Consider the following 23,079-nt stretch of genomic DNA (forward strand, 5'->3'; position numbering starts at 1 on the left):
GTGTTTCTGAAACCTTGGGGCCCAAGACAGTTATAACATATGTCCATTTTAGACTTTGGAAAATAGGGCGCTATAATTGGAAAAGTTAGCACAGCCCTAAGTACAGGGAGCCGGTCCCTTTACATCTCAAATACCAGGTATTTAGGTGGCTTTCTTGGAACCTGGCATTAAGGACACGTGTGAGTGGGTCAGACGCATTTCTGAGGAGTGAGTGGGAGTGGCCCGGGAGCACTGAGGCAGGGCAGGCGGTGCCATCTCTGAGCCCCACGGCCTGGCCCGTGGACCCCAGACTCACCTCCCTTCTTGCTCTTCTCTTCTCTCCGGGAGCACATGGTAAGCTCAGAATGGCTGCTGTGTCTTAAAGCATGTCAGATCGGGCTTCCTCCAGGGACGGAAAACAGGTCCCTGCTATCTCCCGAGCATGGCAGCTGTGCCCTTGGGTGTTGGCGCCAGACTGTCCAAGTTCAAATCTTACCATTCCCACTCAGGCAAGTTACCTAACCTCTCTGGGCTTCTATTTCCACATCTATAAAATGGGATGAAAGTTGTAATACCTACTTCCCAGGGTTGTTGAGATGATTAATAATCATGTACATAAAGCATTTCACACAGTGCCTGGCACATAGTAAGAACTCAATAAATGTTAGCTACTATAATTATATTTTAAAGGGTTAAAAAATATTCCCAAAGCAGCACTTCAGCAGCCCTGGACTCTCTGAAGACCCCTCCCCCGCCCACCTGGCCCTCCCGCTCTGACCCAGAAGAGTCCTTCTCCACTCACATTCCTCCGTTCATTTCTTCATTTCTCCACCTGGCCCTGCGTACTTATTCAGGTGAGCACTGGTGATCCCTCACTGAGGCCATCAGTCCTCGTCCTCTGAATACTGCCCTCAAGCCCCTCTATGAGGGACAGGGCGCCTCAGCAGCATTAGAGAGCAAGTGTGACCAGCAGAACCCACAGCCATTCCCGGAGCTCCAAGTCAGAGCAATAGTCAAGCCACAGTCACCGGCAGGGTTGTAGGCTGCTGTCCCTTCTGTGCTTCCAGAGCTACAGCAAGTACCCAGGCAGCTTCGTGCTATCAAGGCGTAGGAAGACCTGCTTGCCATTTTGAAGTAGAAAGAAGCATGATGGAGTTTTTCAGACAGCAACAGGGCCCGGGTCCATCCACGTGTGTTTCAGTTATCCGATGCTGTGTAACAAACCACCCCGAAAGTTAGTAGCTTAAAACAACCATTTATTTGATCATGATTCTGTAAATCAGACAAGGTGGGGCAAGGATGGCTCGTCTTTGTTCCATGAGGCTCAGACTGGAAGTTCCACTTCCAAGTGGCTTTGCTCATGTGCTGGCAAGTCAGTGCAGGCTGGGGTTGAGGGAAGGCCTCTGTTCTCCCCTGGGTTCTTACCTGGGTGGCCTCTCCTTATGGTGAGGTTGGGCTTCTCGAGATTGACACTTGGTTTCAGAGAAGAAAGATCCCAAGAGTGAGTGTTCCAAGATGACAGGTCCCACTGGGCAAGAGCTTACCAAGCCTTGCCACCATTGTGCTCGCTAATGTCCCGTTGGTCCAGGCAAGTTGCATGAGCAAGTTCAAAGTCATCGTGGGAGGGGACCATACAACGGTGTGTATACCACCCAAAGATCACCAAAGTCCACCGATACGTGGAGTCCCTGCCCCTGCTGTAACCAGACACATCCATGTCAGCCCAGAAGTGACCGTTTCATGGAGACATGCAAAGGTGAGTATATCGATTCAGTTTCTGGGACAAAGAAACCCCAAAATACAGAAGCTTCGACAAGATAGAAGTTGATCTCTCTCACACACATTTCAGTATGATCCAGGGATGACATGGCGACTTTATCAGGTCAGGGCTCTGGTCTCCTTCAATCTTGTAGCTCCACCTCCCAATGACAGCTTTCATCTCATGGTCCTAAATGACTGCTCCAACTCCTGCTATCATGTTTGCATCCCTGCCAACAGCACAGGGAAAAATGAAAGAGTCCTCCCTTCTCAAAAGTCCATTGGCTAGCACCTAGTCACCACTACATCTAACTGCAAGGGCAGCAGGGAAATGTAGCGGTGGAGAGCTTTGTCTCCAACTAAAACTTCCATTTCCAAGAGAAAGGACACAAAGGAATACAGGGTGGTCCTGGCCACAGGAAACAAATGGCAACCTCAGGACATTGTGTCTGCCAATCTTCAGAATTGGGAATAACTATATTTCTCACATTAGGAGCAGAGACTTTTTTTAAAAAAACAGCCCTGAACCATGGCTCCCATAAGGAGCCAGGACTTCCCTCAATCCGGAGTTAGCCAACTCCCTAGGGGACCAGCAGAGAGGACCAGCATTTGCTACCGCTTCTATCAGCTTCATTGCCCATGGGTGGCTCCTGAGCATATCCAGGGCATGGAGGAAGAGGATCCCCTGAAAGACCATCTAAGTTCCAATGAAGACTCCAGAAATCAACTACCATGGCCAAAGCACTGGACAAGTTCTGGCTCCCAGGGACTGGATGTAGATCTGGACAGCAGAGGCCAAGGCCGTGGGTGGCATCCCACAGGCAAACCTGACTCCTGGCTTCAGAGAGCTCTCCTGGCCACCCCTTCCACCCACAGCTGGGAACAGCTGGCTGGGGGAGGGGGGTGGCCCAGTGTAAAGTCATCTGGCTACTGAATAAAGGGCTGACCTGAGGGTTGCGTGCCATCTCTGCCCACAGGGACGTTTCCGGCCTCAACATTGACTGCCTGAGACTTGCGTCTCTCCCAGGACCTGGAGCCGGCTGCCACGGTCAGCTGTATGATACTTTGTAACACATCACTTACCAGGCTTTCCTCTCCTTGATGAGAGGCTCTTTGCTTTGGAGCTAAAGTAGTGGATACTTTGTCACCCACAGGACCTGGGGAAAGCTGGCAGGACAGGATCCTGCCCTTTTAAAAGAAATATGGGCGGGGTGTGGTGGTACACGCCTGTAATCCCAGCGGCTCTGGAGGCTGAGGCAGGAGGATCTCAAGTTCAAAGCCAGTCTCAGCAAAAGTGAGGCGCTAAGCAACTCAGTGAGACCCTGTCTCTAAATAAAATACAAAACAGGGCGGGGCTGTGTGTGACTCAGTGGTCAAGTGCCCTGAGTTCAATCCCCAGTACCAAAAAAGAAAGAAAAAAGAAAAAAAGAAACAGGGAAGATTCTCACAAAGAAAACAGGTAGGGCAAACCTGTCTCTGCGCTGGGAAGTGAGGTGAACCCACAGTCAGCCCAGAACAGGGATGAGGTAAAAGCCTCTGGCCGACAAGGAGCAGAAGGTATCATCAAGAAGCCCACGATCTGAGCGGCACCTGTGGCTCCCGAAAACCCTGAGAGGTTGGTTCATTCCCTAAAAGGGGCCAGACGCGTGAGGACGCACTCAGAGATTCTCCTGGCTGGAGGTCGGGGCTAAAGTCTAGTCCAAGTAACGGCAGGGAGAAGGCGGCTCCTCCGAAACACTGATTAGGAAGCCAACCAAAGCGTCCGGGCTTTCAGGACAAAGAAAAAGGGTGCCCTAAGGACCTCATCCTCCTTCACCTCTCAGCACACGTGGGCTGTGCGCATGCAAAGAAAGACGCTCAAGGAAGCATGGTCAGCCCGACCTACCACCCCCCAAAAAAAACAACTGCAAATAAGTTAGCACGTACACCAGTTGCATCCTCTTAAAAAATTTTTTAGTAAAGTGCAATAAATGCTGGGACATCAGGATAGCTGTCCATCTGCCCTCAGGGCGCAGCTTCCTCCCCTATGCACCCTGCTTGCCCCCGCCCCTTCGCAGCTGATTGGCCCTGACTTACAGGGTTCCAATCCATAGGCTTGGCTCAACCAATCAGATTCTCCCACTTCACAGGATGCGCTCAGAGACACAGAAATGATAGGTTGACCTGTGGACACGGATTTGGGACTTCCCAAACACACGCACAGACTGGTGTGGGTCATGTGCACATGTTTGAGGTGAGGTAGGTCAGTCAAATGGGAACCTACTTAGCCTTCCCATGCCTCAGTTTCTTCATCTGTAAAATGGAGATAATTATAATTCTTATCCCAGAGAGCAGCAGCAAAAATTAAGACAACCGATATAGACAATTGGCACAGTGCCTAGGAGAAAGTAAGGAGGAAACTCTGAATGGTTATTGTTATAAGATGATGTATGCCCAGAGCTGCTGACAGCTCTTTAGGTAAAAAAAAAAAAAAAAAAAAAAAAAAAAAAAAAAGTGGGGGTGGGGTGGGGAGCAGAGAAACAGAGATGGAGCAGAGAAGCTGAAAGACAGCAGGCCCCTGGGAGCTGGAGGCAGCTGTTTTAGCTCCCGTGGGCTCCTGGCTCTGACTTCCCTGGAGCCTGACTGTAAGTGCTCAGTGTGGGCTGTAGCGTAAGTTACACCCTCCTCCGTTTACTTTTGAAGCAGTTTGGCAAACCACATCAAACAGCACAAAAACAGCTTTACCCGCCAAGCTGGGCACTTATCTTACAGAAATAATTAATAAGAAGGAAAAAGCCACATGCCCAAAGATGTCCATGCAGCCTTATTTATATTAATGGCAAACTGGAAGCCATCAAATGTCCTGACATCAGGGAGCAGAAAGTGTCTTGGATGGAATATTATGCAGCCATTAAGAATGATAAATATGAAGACCACACAGCTACACAAGAGTGTTTATGAAATAATAAGTGAAAAAGAGCAGAATACAAAATTATAGCAGACTCATGACATTGGGTTAAAGAAATACGCATGTATGTGGACAGGACTGTCTGGGATCTCCAAAAATGATAAAAACAAGCTTATTCTTTGGCTATCTTCTCTCCCAGACTCTTTAGAGGGAGGGGCTCCCCTTCCCAGACACCCTGGAGGCACCCTGTTCCAGAAAGGAGAAAACTGAAGGCCCTTCAGACTCCCCATCCCCACTCCCCGCTCCTGCCAGCCCCCACCCGCCTCTCTGGGGAGAGGATGCTCAGGCCTCGGGCCACTGGTATTTTTAGCCATGTCTCTTGCAGTCCAGAGTTCTAGGGTAAAAATAGCTGGGGCGGAGGGCACAGCACTAACTTTGCCATTTTCTGCCCCCCCTCCCCTGGACCAGGCGCCTTCTGGTCTTGGAGCCACAGCTTTCTGCTGCTTGCCTCTGGCTCTATCCCATCTCTGAGGTCTCAGTGGCCAGAGAAGAATGTTCTGGTATGTACATCTTGGAGCCTTGGAGCTCATGAGGGCCACGTGTTCCATTTTATGGATGAGGAAACTGAGACCAGATTGGGGAAGAAACATGTCGGGAAGTACGTGGCCCAAACAGTCCCATTCTCACCCACACCCCATCTCCAGCACCCCCTTGGCCACGCCCCCAAGCCCCCTGACTCCTCCCACTCAGATGGGGGAGGAAGACCCAAGTGATAGACCCGGATGTCAGCATCCGGTGAGATGGGGCCATTGACCGGAAATCATGAAATGTGTCTTAGACTGCTGGCCCCAGAGTTTGTTGGCAGTGGAATCGGGGGCAGTTTTCTTTCTACCCTAAACCGCCATTTCTGGGTCTGTAAAATGAAGGAACTGGACAAAACCAGCTCTAATAACTTTTAAGTAAATGGGCTGTATCCTCCATCGCAAGCTAGAGGCCAGACCTGTAAGCTTTCTCCATTTTCATCTACCACATCAGCCCTGCCATCTTCCCAGGAACCTGCTGTGGGTTCTCAGCTAACCAGGTGCCCACCTCAAGGGCTCTCTGTGGCTGACGCTGCCTCTCAGGCGAGCTTCCCCCACCTCCAGGCGAAAACTGGAGCCTAGAGCTCATCTGTTGGGACACCTTCTTAAGAAATGCATGCTAATTTTAACGCTAGCTGAAGCCAAATTTAATTAAGGAAGTAAATCTGCTAGCAAAAATAAATCCTACAAGTGTAGTTTTAAGGCAAAATACATGGGACTTGAAGATAGTCAGCTGCTAGAAGCCTGGTATTCCCTGCCACCCCTACAGAACGTTTAGAGTTATCCTGGCAAGTGACCCAGGAGGCTGAGGCAGGAGGATGGCAAGTTTGAGGCCAGCCTTGGCAACTTAGCAAGACCCTGCCTTAAAATAAAAACAGAAATGTGCTGGGGAAGTAGCTTAGTGGTAGAGAGTCCCTGGGTTCAATCCCAGTACTATATACAAACCAAAGTTATCCTGGCAAGAAAATACCTGAATGTATCCCGAATCCAGAGTGTGGTGCAATTTTATGTGCTTCCCATGTGACCCCTGTCTTAGTCCATTTTTTCTGTTGCTATAACTGAATTCCTGAGACTGGGTGATTTATAAATAATTCCTTTCTTATAGTTCTGCAGTCTGGGAAGTCCACAGTCAGGGGGCCTTATCTGCTGCTAGTGGAAACCCTCGGCAGCATCTCAAGCACATTCAAGAGGCAGATCCAAACAGGCTGTTATAACAGACTCACTCTCTAGACACCCATTCATCTATTCATGGATTAAGCCACTCATGAGGGCAGAGACCTCATGACCCAATCACCTACCCCACCTCTTAATAACTCACAATGGGGATTCAATTTCACCATGAGTTTTGGTGGGGACTTTCAAACCATAGCTGTCCCCAACTCTGTCTTCCTGGACCTCACTTATGTGATACGTGTGGCTGTGGGCCAGTGATCTCTGTCCACAGTTCTGCTTCCTGACCTGATTCTTTGTCAGTCACTGCATCCCACTGAGCTCACAGATCAGCAGGAAGGAATCAGGCGAGAAGTCACAACCCTGGCATCAGCTGAGAAGCTAGGTGGGAGTAGGTGGCCAGCCTGCTGGTTCTTCTGGAGTGTGTGTATTAAGGTGTGTGCCTGTACGTGCCTATATATATGTGTCTAAGCCCACGTGTGCCAAGAAGGGTCCCGGGATGCTTCATGTTCCCAGCACAGGGACTCTAAGCATCCGAAGTCTGCCACCAGTTAAGGACATCTTCTTAGCTCTTTCCAATATTTCAAATGTTTACCTGGAAATCCTACCCATTCCCCTACTTAGTCGCAGCACAGCCTCTGATTCAAATGTCAAATCTCTGCCCTTAGCTGGCACTTCTCGGGAAACATTGATTATCTCAGGAACAGGCAACCCTCATTAATAAGATGGGGAAATGGATCAGAGCTTAATAAACTCGGCATATTCTGTAGACAAAACACAGAACCTAGGCAGGGACACTAATCCTGGAAGTCCTGGGACTGAGGGGGATGGACGCCCCAGATCAAGGCCTCTGGAGAATTCTGAGTCAGAAGGCAGAGGTCTCGGGAGCTGCAGAGGCTGGAGAGAGCCCTGCATGCTGCCTGAGTCCTCAGGCCACATCAGACGCCCTTCCTTGTCTGAAATAGAGTGGAGCCAGGCCTGGGTGGCCTGCAGTGAGCTCTGTTGGGACCAGCCGGTTGGCCTGTCCTCCTGCTGTTCCCCATCCGGGAAGCCACAGGCAGAGTCGTGCACTTAGCCTGGCACAAAAAGGAGGATGAGAAATGAACAGGGTTGTCCTCCTCTGCCAACTCTCTGGCGCGTGTCCCTGGGGCAGGACAGTGGCTTGTGCTCTGGGAGGGGCCGTGAGGGTACAGCTGGGATTTCCACAGTGGGAGCTCTGATGCATGGAGCTCCTGCAGGCCTCCTGGCATTGTCTTGGGGCTCCTGAGCCCTCCCTGAAAACCAGGAGGCTCCCAAATATGAGTCCACATGTGCAGGTTGAGCACATAAAAGCTCCAAAAGTCACTTCGAGAGGGCATGCTCTGCTCCTGGCCCACACCAAATCCCCCAAGCCCCTTCACAAGGGTTTTGTACTATTATGCACCCTCCCTATTGATCTTGAAAACAGCCTGGTTCATGGCCAGTCACTGCAGACGCCTGTGGCAGAGGGGACCCCCATGAGGGTGCAGAGACAGACCTCAACTTGGGTTTCCCTTCAGCTGCAGGCTCAGAAGACCAAATAGAGCCCCTCTCAGCATCCCCCATGTCCGCCAGCCCTCCCCTTTCTCTCCCCCTCCCTCCCCCACTACTCTACCTGTAGGAACACCAATGCAGATGGCTCCTTTTATGTCTCTAGGGATCAAAGGGTTGGCTTTGGAAGAAAGACATGCTGCCTGAAAGCCACCCTAGCCAGAGCCTGGTCTGCACAAAGCACTTTCCTGCTTCTCCTGAGCTTCTCCCACCCAGCTGTGGGAGCCCGCACCTGACCAACCTGTCCCCCTCCTGTTCCCCAGCGTCCCTACCACACACACACATCACACATCGGCAGGGCCTTTGCCTCACGTTCCCTTGAAGCACATGCTTCTTGGCTTCTGTTGGGTAATTTGTCTGTGGAGCGTGTGGGCCCCGCTGGGTTAGGCACTATTATGTCTCAGAATAATGAGAGAGAGAGAGACAAAGAGAGACAGAGAGAATGACAGAGAGACGACAGTGCCAGAGCTGGAGGGACACTCAGACAGAGGAAAAGGGAAGCAGGTGGACAGAGGGACAGGAAAAACAGACAGAGAGACCTAACAGGCCACAGAGGAAACAGAAACGGGGGCAGGAGGCCCAGAGAGAAACAGAGGAAGCCAGCGAAGACTGGGAGGTGAAAAGGGGCATGAGGCACACGGGGTGGAGTTTTAAAAATACAGCTCAAAAATGAAGAAGAGCGAGCTAAATTGGGAAAAGAGGGAGACACGAGGATGTGGAGGTGGCCCAGGAGCAGCAGAGGGCCTTTCCCCAGCCAGGCGCAGGCATGAGGGCACAACCTGGGGAAGGGCCCGTCCACGTGACTCTGGGTCCCCATGCTCTGCCTGACCAGGGTTCCATGGACTCTGGCTCCCCTCAGTCCTCACCCTCACTCCCAGCTGCCGACTACCCTCTAGGTTCTCGCCTACCCTCTGGGCCCGCCCACCCAGCTCCCACCCAGCTCTCGGCCTGGACAAGACTCCAGGCAGCCTCTGGGATGAGGGCCTGGAGTGGGGAAGGGTCAGGCGCACCTCGGTCAGGATCTATGGCCCCGCCCACTGTAGAGTGGGGACTCCACTCTCCAGCACTGTGGACCCCCACTCCAGCACTGACAGCCCCAGGGGAGGTGGCAAGGGGGCAGTGGATCCCAGGATGAGTTCTCCACACCTCGCCCCTTCCCTTCTGCCATGTCCCAGGCGGCCCAGCTGATTCGTACCGCTGACCCCCACTTACTTCTGGCCTGGCCCTTCTCTAAAATGGAAGGAGCGAGACTCCGTTCCCACCTGCCACCAACTGGCTGGGTGACTGGGGTTCATCGCTTCTTCCCTCTGAGCCCATTTTCCTTCTCTGTGAAGTAGGAAATAATCACAGCACCTGCTCAGAAGGTGGCTGTGCACATTCGATAGGACAGAGGGACCTTGTGTCCAGCACAGGCCCTGACACAGAGCAAGTGAGGGGCTGAGTGGTCCCCATCACAGCTGTGACCAGTGGCGGTAGCAGTGGCCATGCTGGTGGCTGATGTGGAAGAAGCATTCCAGCCCTGTGTGACTCATGGGGACTTGGTAAGACTTATAAGCGTGAGAGGATGGAAAAGGTGTCCCCACCGGCGATGCCTGGGTCAGAGCTGGCTCCTCCACGGAGGCCGAGCCAAGACCCTGGCCAGTTGGGCAGCTTCTCCAGGAGGCATAGCGGGCTCAGTACTTTTAGAGGCCCATGAAAAATTTGTTTTAAGTCAGAAGGAAAAACTGATCTTTTATTTCAAAGAAAATGTTTTCTTACACAGTATGAATGTATTTGTCTTTATTCTAACAAGTTGTAAAATGTAACTTGAAAAAAAAATTTTAATGGAGGAAGGGACCCCCCAATAGCAAGTCATACCAGGACTCTCAGCCACTTCTGCTGGCTAGTGAGGAACAGAACAAATGCACTCCTGGTGGCCTTAACAGACACAGCCCGGACCGGAGGAGGCAAAGCCCTTTTGGGGAAGTGAGCCTGGAGAATGGTGGGACAGAGAGCAGGGATGTGAGCAGAGAGAAAATTCAAGAGTCATAGCCCCTGCTCTTGGGGAGGCCCCAGGCCAACAGGCAAACAGTCTGAGAGCTAGAGACCACTCACGGCGGAAGAAGCAGTCACATCCGGCAGGGAGCTCCAGTCTGAGCAGACACAGCCCTGTCTCCTCAGGAGCTGGCGTCTAAGGGGTATATGTTCCTCTCCTCAGGGAGCCCTCAACTCATAGAAAGAGAAAATCCAAAAATTAGAGGAGGCAGCTGGCATCCCTTAAGGAACCGTACAGATAGCTGTATGGCCAATAGAGAAGCCCGGGTTGCTCTCAGGGAAAGAGGCATCTTAGGGGACTTGGAGCCCCTGGCACAGAACAGGGAGAGACATGGAATCTGGCATTACAGGAGGGATGCTGGCACTACTGTCAGAGGCAGGAGCCAAATGAAGAGGGAGGGTTATGGGTCTGGGCACAGCAGGGTCTCAATGTCCCATCAACCCCTCGAGGCCTTGCCCAGACCTATGGCCTCCACAGACCATGGTTATCCCTAGGGTGTCTCTGTCAGAGCTGCACAGGGGACACAGGAGTCACCCCTAGTGCGGTCAGGTAACCACACTCCCCAGGTACCCCCGCCAGCCAGGGCCCCTACAGAATTAAATTACCATATTGGAAATAGCAAAGTAAACACCAATAGGTAAAGTGCAAATTAAAGTCGCTTCTCCCAGATCCCTTATTTATAGACCTGAGCTCAGCAGCCGCGCCCTCCTGGGCAGGAGCCGGAGGAGCAGAGCAGGGCACCTGCCCTCACCTTCCTGCTCTGAGGACATGGCCTTCTTTCTGGCAAGGGTGAGGGTAGAGAATTCTGGCCACCCCACCGCCTGGACTCCCAGGGTTCTACTACTTGAGGGTCTCAGTGAAGGTTTGACTTGGCACAAGGGAAGATGATGGCCTTGGAGTTGGCGGGGGCAGGAATCCGTACAAGGAGTCAGGCTCCATGGGACTGGTGTCGGGTTGGAGGGACTCCTGTGGAACAGGGGATACCAAGAGCTCATCCCTACGTAGCAGTCACTGTTCTGAGCGCTGCATCCTTAACTTCCTCTCCACAAGACGCCTCTTATCTGACCCCTTTCAGGTTCTGAGGACACTGTGGGGACACTGAGGCACAGGGTGGTGACCACACTTCTCTCAAGTGTGCCGTCAGAGATTCGAACCCTCAGTCTGTTCTCTTAACTGCCATGCTATGCCATTTGCCTCTTGGGGGCTTCTCCAAGTGAATCAGAGCCAACTCAGCAGCCCCGTGCCTGCCTGCCTGGCACTTTCCTGGTCTCCTGTGGTTTCACCTAGGGAAGTGCTGGGCTCCATGCCTCGCCCAGCATCGGGCAGGTGGACCACCTCAGAAAGGCCTCCTCAGGGCTCATGGCCTTCCCCAGGCCTGAGTGCACCTCCCTCCCACCCCTGGCCCACGCCACATGGATGAGGACTGTCGACTGAGGCCGTGAGACTGTGCGCTCCTGCACGCAATGCCAGCATGCGACACCAGCCGGCAGGGGCGGAGCCTGACCTTGGCCTCATTGGCACGGTGCTGTAACCACGGCGCACAAGGCCACGGATGGTTAGCCACAGGTTTATTAGCGGAGGGAAGATGCCGGGCCGGGGCCAGGAAACCACACTTGGCCCAATTTGCTCATCCCACCAGACCTGGGAAGGCTGTCACCATCTTGGCGGCGGGGAGCCAGGAACAGAAGCTGTGGGCTTGGCAAGACAGGGAACGGGAAGGAGGAATGGCCACATTTTGTCAAGACGAGAAAGGGCTTGCCAAAGCCTTATGCTCTCAGCCAATCAGCCCCACGTCTGAGAGCAGTTTCCAGTTAAAAAACCAACGGACACCACCAGCCTGACCCTTCACAAATATCTCCCACCACTGGGCAAACACCACATGCTAAAAATAATCCCCGCCCTGAGTGCGTTGACTGGAAGCACTGGCCGAGGACAGGCAACCCAGGGTTGGGGCTCAGCTTTGCTCCCACTGGACACACACCTGTCAGAGGCCTCACCTCTGTTGCTAGATTAACCAACAGGGCTTCTTACCTATTTGGTGAGGAGAAGACTCCAGCAGTTAATGATCAGGAGGCAGCAGCTGGGCTGGGAAGAACCTGGATCTGCCACCCCCAACTGTGCCACCTTAGAGAGGTCACTTTCCCCCTTGAGGGCTCATCTTCTCCCTCTGCACAGTGGGGACAGCAATTCTGCCCAGTCAGAGAACAGAAACCATATGAAGAATGAGGGCCCTGGGCGGCCCTTCTCCTCAGGCCTATAGGGACAAGAAAGCCTGGCTGAGTCTGGGTGTTTTCTATGGGTCCAGGTTGGTGCTAAGTCCTGCCCTGGATTGACTATTTTGGCCTTCATGATGACCTTGATTGGCAGGTATTACGACCAGCTCTATCTCACAATTGAGGAGACTAAGGCACAGAGGTATGGGCACTTGCCCAAAGTCACATCTTGGCTAACACGAAACTTGAACCCAGGCCTTCGGGCTCCAGAGTTTTAACCTCTCCAGAAACCATGTGACATATGTCATTGGAAGGGTGGAATTGAAAAACGGGTGTTGTGTGTCATCCCCAAAGACCCCCAAGAACCCACCTCTCCTCAAACACATTCTGCTGACAGCTGGAGGGCAGAGTGAAGGCGGGCAACCCCTCATGCCCCTCCATCTCTGCCCTCCCTGGGCAGAGCTGGGAAAGCCGCCGGCCAGCTAGCAGGATAACCCATGTGTGGAACGTGCCCTGGTCACAGTGCCCTGGTGGGGTGGGGGTAATGGGCTGCCAGCCATGTGGTCCCCAGCCCACGCACTGTCTGGCCGTCTGGGGGGTGGGATGGGGGACCCATAAATAGCAGGCCTCTCACCGGTGTTGGGAATAGAAACCCAATCCAAACAGTGTGGTGAGTTCGGGCTTTCCAGAGCAGCCGCAACCCCCAGGGGCCTGGAGGCGACTCAAGGGCCCCCTTCGAGTCTCCTAAGGATCAGGTCATCTTGGGGAGAAAGCCCAACTGGTCCCAATTCCAGAATCCTTCATAGCTTGGGAAAGAACACCAGGAGTTGGCAGAAATACAGCAGGTAATATTTATTGAGCACCTATTAGGTGCCTGGTGCTGTACTAAGTGCTTTCTGTGGATTATCTCAAGGAACTTCACCACAGATGGATGAACAGGACTATCGTTCTGCCCATTTTGCAGATGAAATCGAGTCAGAGAAGGGCAAAATCACATGATGGAAGTCACAAGGTAAAAGGTAAGATGGAAACCCAGGCCCTGGTTGCTGCCCTTTCTCGGGCCTGGGGATACAGACCAGTCACACTGGGAGCTGCCCCTGAAGTCATCTTGCTGTGGGGGAGCCCAGCACCCAAGGAGAAGATAAGGCAAGTGTTAAAGGCCTGGGCTTTGGAAGCTTCTGGGCCATTTTGCCACGGGGAATGTGGAGCTTCCTCCTACTGTGCAGATCCCTGAGGAGTTAGGGTCCCAGGACCCCCACTAGGGCTGATCTGTTTCTGGGCCCCCTCAGTTCTTCAGGGGGAGCATAGAGGAAGTGAGGGGTCCTAGGGACATTGAGACAGGTGCCTGGGAGCCCAGGGAGACAAGTTTTGAGGGTCTCACCCCCTGCCACCCACTCAGGGGGCCTTCTAGGATCCTTAGACCCAGAGAGGAAGTTCATGGTCAACTGTCGATGCCCTTTTGAGATACAGACAGGCTCAGATACCACCTCTTTGCATACAGACCCCACCAGACTTGAGACTGTATTCGTGTTTGCCTGTTCCTGGTGGCTGCCCTCCCTCAGGGACCCTCCTCAGGACACGCATGAGCACTGTTTTGCTGGCCTGGTAAAGGCCTTCATTTATCTCCTCCATCCAGGGTGCATTGCCAGTGACCAGTGAAAACATGGAAAAACCTGACCAACTGTCCAAATGTCTCTGAGTTCTCGGAATGAGGAAGCCTCTGTACATGTGGGGCACCGGCAGGTGACAGCTTGTGGCCTGGATTCTGAGAGCACAGGTAGAGGTGCCCACCACTCCCCTGGAAGGACACAGAAGGGGTGGAAAGACCCCTGCCAGGCAAGCACCCTGGGCATTCTCAGAGCAGAAGCCCAGGCAGCTCTAGGCATGGCCGGGGTTGAAGGCTGTCAGCAGCTGGGCCAGCAGCGGAGCGAGGCTTTCTCAGAACTGGCTTTGAGGAAGAGGGTGCAGCCCAGCAGATCTCCCTCAGTCCAGATGCCCAGTTTGCCCTCCCTCCTCTCCCGGGATGGCTCTCCACCCTGTTGAGGCTCGTCTGTCCAAGGGAGTAGGCTGTGGCGGGCTTGGGGCTCCCTCCCTGCTCCCATATTCTAGGCAGAAGGGTATAGTGAGGGAGGGGAGGTCTGGGCCCTGCTTATTACCCCAAGCCTCTGGCTTCAACTGTCTGTGGCATGGTCCCCCCGGGCCAGGTTGGGCTAGTGGTGGCACAGAGAGCAGAAAGTCATTTCCTGCTCCCCTTCGGCCACGTGCTGGCACATGGAAGATGCTCAGTAAGTAGCATTCTGAGTGCGTGTGTTCGGGGGATCCAGGAGGCATCTTGGAGGAAACTGCAGACATGGGGTCCAGAGTCTGCCAGATTCTTCTGGGCTTCCAACTCAGGCCAAGAGAAAAGGGGCCTTGCTCCCCCAGGCTTCAGAATCAAGAGAAAGAAGCGAGGATGAAGTGGCTGCAGATGGAGCAGCCCAAGAACCAGGCTGTGCTTAGAATATGAGGCGGACTTAGCCCCACTGAGCTGAAATGGGGCCAGGAGACCAGACCTGGGGCCCAGCTCTCTTGAGGTCACTGAACCCCTCAGCTTCCAGGGGCTGGGGCTGTGCATAGTCAGGCTGCACAGGACAGCAGAGCCCAGGACTGGAGGACCTTGCTGTCACCCGCTGGCCCAGCCCCTGGGTGCCCAATGGGTAGAGCCTTTGACTCATGTCTTGACCCTGATTTATTATCCAGAATGTATTTACGGAGCACTGGCCACCTGCTCCAGGGATCTAGGGCCAGATCTAGCAGTGAACAGGGGGCTAAGTTGCTGCCTGCCATGATAGGGTTGACGTCTTAGCGAAGTAAGGCAGGATGTGTATGTGTGTGTCTCTCTCTCTCTCTCCTCTCTTTCTCTCTCTCATACACACACACACACACACACACACAAACAAGGTAGAGGGAACAGGGAAGCCTGTATAGCTCCATAGGTGACACTGGCAAGGGGGACCTGAAGCAAGTGCAGGGAGCCACACAGGTGTCTGGGGGAAAAGCCTTCCAGCAGAGGGAACAGCCAACACCACGGCCCTGACACTGAGCCTCTTTGAAGAACAGCAAAGACAGACATGCAAAGGGACAGAGTGGGCTAGTGAGGGCACTGGTGGCAGGAGGGAAGAGGACAGGCCTGTGGGAATGCCAGGCTTGCTCTGCTGCTGTGCTGGGAAGAGACCAAGGAAGTGAGGGCTGAGCAGGAAGACTAGAGAGGGACTGTGTGACCTTGCACCTGAAACTTGGCCTCTGAACTTGAGTCCTCAGCTGTGAAAAGTGGCTCCAGAAGCAGAAGCCTCACAGGGTCATTGAGAGTTTAACCTTCAATGAAAGGATCAGCCTGAGAGGGGGATGACTCAGTCCTTGATAGGTGATAATGTTCTTTCTGTCACCTTAGTGTAGGGACTCTCTAGACACACCCTGACAGGGATGTCCCGCCCCTGCTTGAATTCTCCTGGTCACAGGAGCTCTCCAGAGAGGTCTGGGCTTCTCACAGAAGCCACTTGTACAGGGCCTGCTATTTTCTCCAATGTGCTCTCTGACAGCCAGGCAGGAAGTCCCCAGGGGGACACTAAAGGGCCATGACCAGGATTTGCCAGTGACTGGGGCAGCTGCTGAGAAGCTGTGTGTCCTGATTTAAGGTTCTGGCCAGAGGCCAGCCTAGGGCAGTACTGGCCTGCAGAGTGGGGTGGACAGCAGGGCTCCTCATGGGGGTAGGGAAGAGGTGGCAAGTGCAGGGTGTCTCGGGGAGAGGGTGAGGGGGGCATGTGGGTGTCGCATCATCACAGCTTCTCTCCATCCCACTTCCAGTGTTCTGGGAGGACCCAGGGAAGCCTGTGCTGCCTGGAACTGCCAAGCCTCCACCTCTGTGCTCAGGCAGCCTGAGCCCCTGGTTCTTCCCACCGGTTCCTTATGTCACAGATGACCCACTGTCAGTCTTGGTCCCTTTGTGCTGCTCTAACAAAATAACTGAGACTGCTAACTTATAAAAAACAGAAATTTCTTGGCTCATGGTTCTGGAGACTGAGAAGTTCAACAGCATGGTGCTGGGGGTGCCTTCTTACTGCGTCATCCCATGGTGGAAGGCAAAGGGCAAGAGAGGACAAGAGCAGAAGAACACAAGGGGCTGGACTTGCCTTTTTAACAAACCCACTTCCGGGATAGCAACCTTAATCCCCTCCTGAGACCAGAGCCCACATGTCCCCAACACCTCCCATCAGGTCCCACCTCTCAACAAGTCTGCGTTGGGGGTTGTTTCTGACACATGAACTTTGGGGGACCCATTCCAACCACGTTACTGTCCTATAGAAATATATTAGACTTGGTGTCTGACAGGGCCCTGCAGACCCCAGAGTGACTCTTGTCTTAGATCAGACGTACTCTGTGGCTGACGACAAGGACAGAATGGGACTACCCTTGACCAAGTTCCTGCTCTTGCCAGGCCCTGGGCAGAGGCTTTGCTCATTCATCCCTCCCAAGAGCTCTCTCTGGAGGATAAACTTAGTGCTGCCCCAGACCCCTTCATCAGCCCTAGGTACCTCCCCCCACTTCTGTGACTTTCCCTCCTGTCACTTCCTTGGGTGACTGCCCTCAGGCTGTGGGAGCTGCTTTACCTGCAGAGCCAAAAGTGCCTGGAAGTTTTCATTTCCCAAAGTGGCCCTTAGCCAATGACTGGGGCACAGGAGCATGAGGTCCCAGCTTCCTTGCCTCCATTGGGTACAACCTCAAGGCACCCTGGAGTCCTCCCATAGGACTATGCTGAAGCCATGAATTCCTCTGAAATTCATGCACCTTGCTTGCTTCTTCTTTCCATCCTACCTCCCCTACCCCACTCCTGGTTCCTGGGGAGCTCTCCCAAATCACTTAGCCATGCATTCTCATCTCTGGCTCTGCTTCTGGCAACCTGTCCTAAGACACCTATCCAGGTGATAATATAATTAGTAATAGTAGCAATAAAAATATCTAGTATTTATTGAGTATCTACTACATGCAAAATATTGTCTGAAGTGATTTGCAGTATTCACTTCCTTAATCCTCACAAGATCCCAGGGAAGTAGTAACTCCCATTATCCTCATTTCACAGGCGAAGGGACTGAGGTAAGAGAGGAAAAGTCAGTTGCCATAGAGATACTATTGTCATCCTTATAGGGGTTCATGGCAGAGTCGGGATTCTCACTTGGTACCCTTTCCAGAAAGGCAGGAGCATACACACACACACACACACACACACACACACACACACACACACTTCTAAGACATGGCCTCCTGGCTTGTGGGTGAAGCTGCAGCAGATGCCATGCCTGGTATTACATAGGCATTGGCAGGGTCCCCTGAAACAGCAGGGTTGCAGACCCAGAGCAGGCCGCCCCACCAAGCCATGATTTGTTTGTCCTCATGTGTTCATCAAATAAAGGTCAATCCCAGAGATATTTCTCATCCAGTTCCTCTCTCTAAGTCAAATGGACTGGGCTCAGGGTGGTCCTGTGCGTGAGGGCCACCCTTGGGGCTACAGATGTTCGGCCATTCCTGGGAACAACCTATGCTCACAAAAAACCTATTGAATAAATACATGAATTATTTCAAGGCCCCGACTCAGTCAGCCTCCACAGAACCAGTTTTTTGGCAGAGAAAGTCAGATGTGCACACACACACATATGGTCGTTAAATTGAATCAACAATAATAAAAATACTGTTCCCAATAACTTCTGAACAAACAAAATCAAAATCAAATCCAGCACTGTGATTAAGGGCCAGGCATCCCACTTTGCCAGATGCCCCAGAGACCCCCACACCCTGCCACCTAGACATGTAGGACAGAAACCCTAGCATTCAGAAATGCACTGTCTACCGAGGCTGGGCCTTAACAACACTGGGCAGCATCCTGGCCCTAAGGACTCCAGGAGAAGGGAGTGTCCAGCACAGGGCAACTACGTTTTAAGTTATCAGCTGAACAGCCAAGGGCCTTGAGTGGCCAGCCCTGCTCCACCCCCATCCCAACTCAGCTGATCACTCTGGACCACGGCCGCTCCCAGGAGCTCCGACTCCAGGCCTGTACCCTTTCAGCCCCACAACCAGGAAGGCTGCAGTCCCAGCTGAGCCCACCAGACAGTTCAGCGAGAGAATGTCAGAATCCCTGTGGGTGCTTTCTGCCATCTTTGAAGGCCCTTCCCCTGTGCATGCAGGCAGCCCTTGTTGTCTGGTGGAGGATGTCAATGTACCCTTTGTCACAAATCCCTTTCAGAAGCAAAGCTATTCAGACGGGCGGCAAACTTTGAGACGATTCATTACCAGGCCGGGCAGCAGCCAGCCGGCGGACTCCGTCCTTCCTGGCTCCATCCTCCCTGGGGAGGGGTGGCACCCGGGGAGCCAATCTGGGTGGGAGCCAGGAGCTGCAACCCCAAAGAGGCCCAGAGGAGCCCCACTCCTCCTCTGAGAGCTTCCTGTGGAGGAGAGGGGCACGGCCGGCAGGGCCTTGTGGCTTCCGGGGATATCCTCTAAGAAGGTGTCAGCCCAGCAGAGAGCCTGGGTAGAGGCCCGCTTTCCAAGGTAGGCAGGTTCATTTCGTCAGGGCTGCAGATACCTGGGAGGGTCTAGCTCCCCATCACCCTGAGGCTAGGGCAGCTGGCAGAGGTGAGGGGCCCTGTGTCCAGTCTAGTGCCAGGGACAGAATGGACCATCTCCAGGAGCTACAGAATAAACACGGCAGGTGACCACTCCCCACTTAGGACAGTGACCCCCCAGGAGACCCGCTGGGGCCATTGCCCCCGGGACTGGGGAATCCTGTGCTTGTGGCCCTGCTGAGCCACTTCACCCCACTGGCTCCTGGCCTGGGATTGCCCTCCCCATCTGTCCTCCTCATTTTTCCTTCTCATTCCATTTCTTCTGTCTCTTCTCCTTTCCAGCCATTCAATAAATGTCTGGGTTTTGTTTGTTTGTTTGGGTTTGGTTTGGGGTTTTTTTGCATTCATCCACTGGCCCATGTGCTGGGTCCTGGGAAACAAAACCAATAAGAAACCATCTCTGTCCCAGGCAACAGAGTGACAGGTAGTGACCATGGTGGAAGCAAGTCCCAGGAAGGGGACGTGGGGTGTGCCAGGGTCTCTAGTCACAGTTTCCTGCCTGGGAAGGGCGAAAGGCTGCCCAGAGGAGGGGCCGCTGAGACGAATTTTGAGAGATCATGTGGGATTACCAAATGAGAAGGTGAGGATATTGGGAAGACATTGCCTCTGAGGGAACGACATGTGTAAAAGCAGACAGGCAAGGCACCATGGCGCATGCCTATAACCCAGCAGCTCAGGAGGCTTAGGCAGGAGGATTGCAGGTTTGAAGGCAGGCTCAGCGACTTAGCGAGGTTACAAGCAACTATTGAGACCCTGTATCAAAATAAAAAATGAAAAGGGCTGGGGATGGTGCCCAGTGGTTAAGCACCTCTGGGTTCAATCCCTGGTGAAAGAAAGAAAGAGAGAGAGAGAGAAAGAGAAAGAAAGATGGGAGGGAGGGAGGGAAGGAGGGAGGACGGAAGGAAGGAAGGAAGGAAGACTAGTTAGAGTCTGGGGTGGGATGGAGTGGTGGGGGAGGCTCAGGACAAGGGTCCAGCGTGACTGAAGTGGAGCTGTATCAGGGTCTTCTTCACCTCCCCCACCCTCCCCCATGGCCCACTGCTCTGTCCCTTTCCCTGACTTATAGCAGAATATCACAGAAGGAGGGGGTTGGGGGTGTCTGGAGTCTGTGCCCGGCTCCACCACCTGCAGTGGGTGCAACCAGTCTCCGCCCAGTATAGCCTCCGGGTCCCCAGCAGCATCCGATGGGACCACTTCCTGGATTTTATACAAGGCCACCAGGGAAGAGAGTCGCTCTGTAAACCCGTAAAAGCAGGCGCTAACTGAATCATGGCGAAAGTTAAGTGAGATAGCGTACCTGTGATGGCAAATGTTTCCTTCAGTGCCTCCCACTAGTACGCGTTCAATTAATGTGACCTTCTGTTTCTGTTTTCTTTTTCTGACCACAGAGAAAACTGAGGCTCCTTAAAGTCCATCTCAGCCCCACCCCTGACATCCTCCTGCACACCTAAGGGAACCCAGGTTAGTCCAGGCTCCTCGTGGTCTCCCGGGACACTAAGTTGTTCCTACAGTGTCCTGAGCTGGTACGTGCCCCACCAAGCTTCTCCACAGGGACGGGTGGCACTTCCAAGCCCTGGGCTCTTCCCTGTGCAAACTGCAGCCCTGAGGGCTCTTGAGCCCTCTGCAGACCAGTGCTTTGCTGTGGCCACTCTGGGACAGCCTGGCTGAAAAGCAGCCCTGCTGGCTTGCCTGCTCTTCACCCGATGGACGGGCTGAGTGAAGACCCCTGGTCACCCCCACCTCAAAGTCCTGCTCCCCAGCTCTGCCTTCTGCAGGCTCATTCTGTGCTGCTGCCCCACCTCAGCCTGGCACAGGAGCCACCACGGGCCACGCCAGGCCTCTGGGGTCACTCTGCCCTAACCACTGCATGTTTCAGAGTAACCTCTGCTGTTCCCGTGGGAGTGGGACAACCAGGAAAGGCCTTGAAAACCAACCTGGAAGGCTTTTCAAACAAAAGAGTGTGATTTCCTTCAGGGGAGGGAGGAAAGTTAAAAAAAAAAAATGCCCCCCACGGTCCTCCTGTGGCTCCAGCGCCTGGATGGCCGTCTTGGGTGCATTTAGTGGTTTGACAGCTGTGGGCGGATTTTAAAATCTGCTGTCCAGGCAGAGAGACAAAGGAGGCTGGGATGGGGCCAGGGGAGACCTCAGAGGACAGGGGTATTCATCTTGTTAAAAATAGCCCACCCTGTTGCTATTTCTATTGAGCTTGGCAAACAGAGCTGTATGATTTTCCCTTTTTTTCAGTCATGCTTTGCTTGGACCATCTGATAAAAATAGTAGATAACAAGCCAAAAAAAAAAAAAAAAAAAAAGCTGGGCTATTTTTACATGTAAACCCCACTTGGAGTGGACCTGAAGTGGGGTGGCCAGGGACTAGTGATGGACACCAAGGGGAGCACTGGACATCATTGGACAGGACCACAGAGAACCAGGAAAAGGAGGGGTTGCCGTCACCCTGTGTCCACAGCTCAGGGTCCACAAACAGAAGCTGGGCCCTCCTGACCTACTGTGGACCTCAGGGTTGCCCAGGCCCTGCTGGCCCCAGCTCCCACCCCAGCCTTCAGCACCCTTTCCCCCCTCCCCCCGCTCCGCAGTGCCCACTGACCTAGAGGCCACCAGGATGCTGGGCCTGTTGGGCCTGTTGTTGGGCATAAGTAGCAGCACCAGACAGAGGGAGAAGAGCCTTCTGAGGGACACCTGGAGCCAGAGGCCTCAGGGGACAGGCGCTCTGACAGACAAGGAAGGGTCAGGCTGCCCAGACCAGACACCAGGGGCCACCCAGTGCATCTGTTGGCTGGTGGTATCACATGACTGGACCACACCTCCAAGGGGGGTGGCAACGCAGGGGCTGCTTGGGCCCACCGAGAGTCTGAGCCGTGGCCACGCTGGGGGTATGGAGCTCACACTCCCAGGGCCGCAGCCTCCTGGGACTCACCACTGGCTCCTGATCAGCAACCGAGACCAGCGACAGGCTCTGGACCAGCCAGTGACAGAAGCAGCTCAGGAGCAGGCCACAGAGCAGGGCTGCTGCGGGAGGCTTCTGAGCAGAGGGGAGGCCTAGGGGACCACAGGGAGGCCACGGCCAAGCCTCCTTCTCTTTGGAGCTTGGGGAAGGCACCCCACTCACACACCGACTTCTGCTGTCACCCTGGGGAGTCCAGTGCGGCCTGTGGTGCCACCAGATGAAATTTTCAAAACTTGAGCTCTTGGGTTGAGGCGCCTGGAGACGGAGTCCAGACAGGCAGAAGTCGTGTTTCCCATCGGACTTCCTGCGGGTGGGGGCGTCTTCCCAGGGGCCCAAACCCGCAGCCCCAGCCAGCCTGGAGGCAGAGGACCCGCAGAGGAGCCCTGGGGCAGTCGGGCTCGCTGGGTCCGTCTCTGCTCCTACCCTCTCGCCCTGTGGCCTCGCCTGCTGGGTCAGTCTCTGCAGGGGATACAGGAGGCCACACTGGCTCCCCACTGACAGCCTCGCCAGGTCGGCAGGGCGACCCACCCTGACTTAAACGGCAGTGAGACTGATCCCAGGAGATGACCCTGAGGACACCGAAGCCACAGAGTCACCTCCCCCATGGGCCTGGGCTCCGGGCAGCCTGTGACCAACCCAGAAACACCTGGTCCCCTCTAGCTCCTGTGACCCTGAGCTGGGCCTCCTCCAGGTAACTGGGCAACAGAGGTACCAAGGAGACAGCTTCAGGGACAGGTGCAAGCTGGCCTCTGCCACCCTGAGGTTGTCAGAGCCACTCGGAGCACCAACTGGTCCCAGCACTGGATGGGGAGGGATGGAGGGTCCTAGAGGGACTTGCCACCAGGCACGGGGGCTTGGGGAAGCCGCTTCCTCTCTCTGGCTCTTGACTTCTCCATATCGCTCAGTGTGGGGGACAGGTAAAACCCCAGGTGCCAGCTCATGGCTTCGCTTGGACCATCAACAGATGGAGAAGCGGGTCCACTCGCAGATGCAGCAGGGCTAACCAAGGCCTCTAGGCTGACGCCCGGATGGAAAGCAAATGCCCCACCTGCCCCTGAAGCCACCCTCGTCTCCAGGGTAGACATGGCCTGTCCACAACAGGCCAGTCCTGCCCACACAGTGGCCACCAGCACCCACCTGACACCAGAGCTTCCTCCTTAGCCCTCCCCTTCCTGGGGTTTGTCCTCCATCATTACCTGTGACAGCCAGACCCTGAGGTCACAGGCTTACTGGGAGCAGCAGGCTGCGCCTCCGGCTGTCCCCTCCCCCT

The 23,079-nt window shown here is 54.1% G+C and overlaps 1 long non-coding RNA gene across 1 annotated transcript; it reads right to left on the reverse strand.

Annotated features, from left to right (window-relative positions):
- Positions 1 to 1,025: 1,025 nt before the first annotated feature.
- On the reverse strand, positions 1,026 to 23,079 carry LOC306666168. The gene is made up of 3 exons (XR_013765225.1): positions 23,006 to 23,079; positions 12,011 to 12,233; positions 1,026 to 1,967 (listed from the first exon to the last, which is right to left on the reverse strand). It is a non-coding gene; the product is annotated as an uncharacterized lncRNA (long non-coding RNA).

This window comes from Sciurus vulgaris (genome assembly GCF_902686455.1).
Source record: "Sciurus vulgaris genome assembly, chromosome: 7".
NCBI lineage: Eukaryota > Metazoa > Chordata > Mammalia > Rodentia > Sciuridae > Sciurus > Sciurus vulgaris.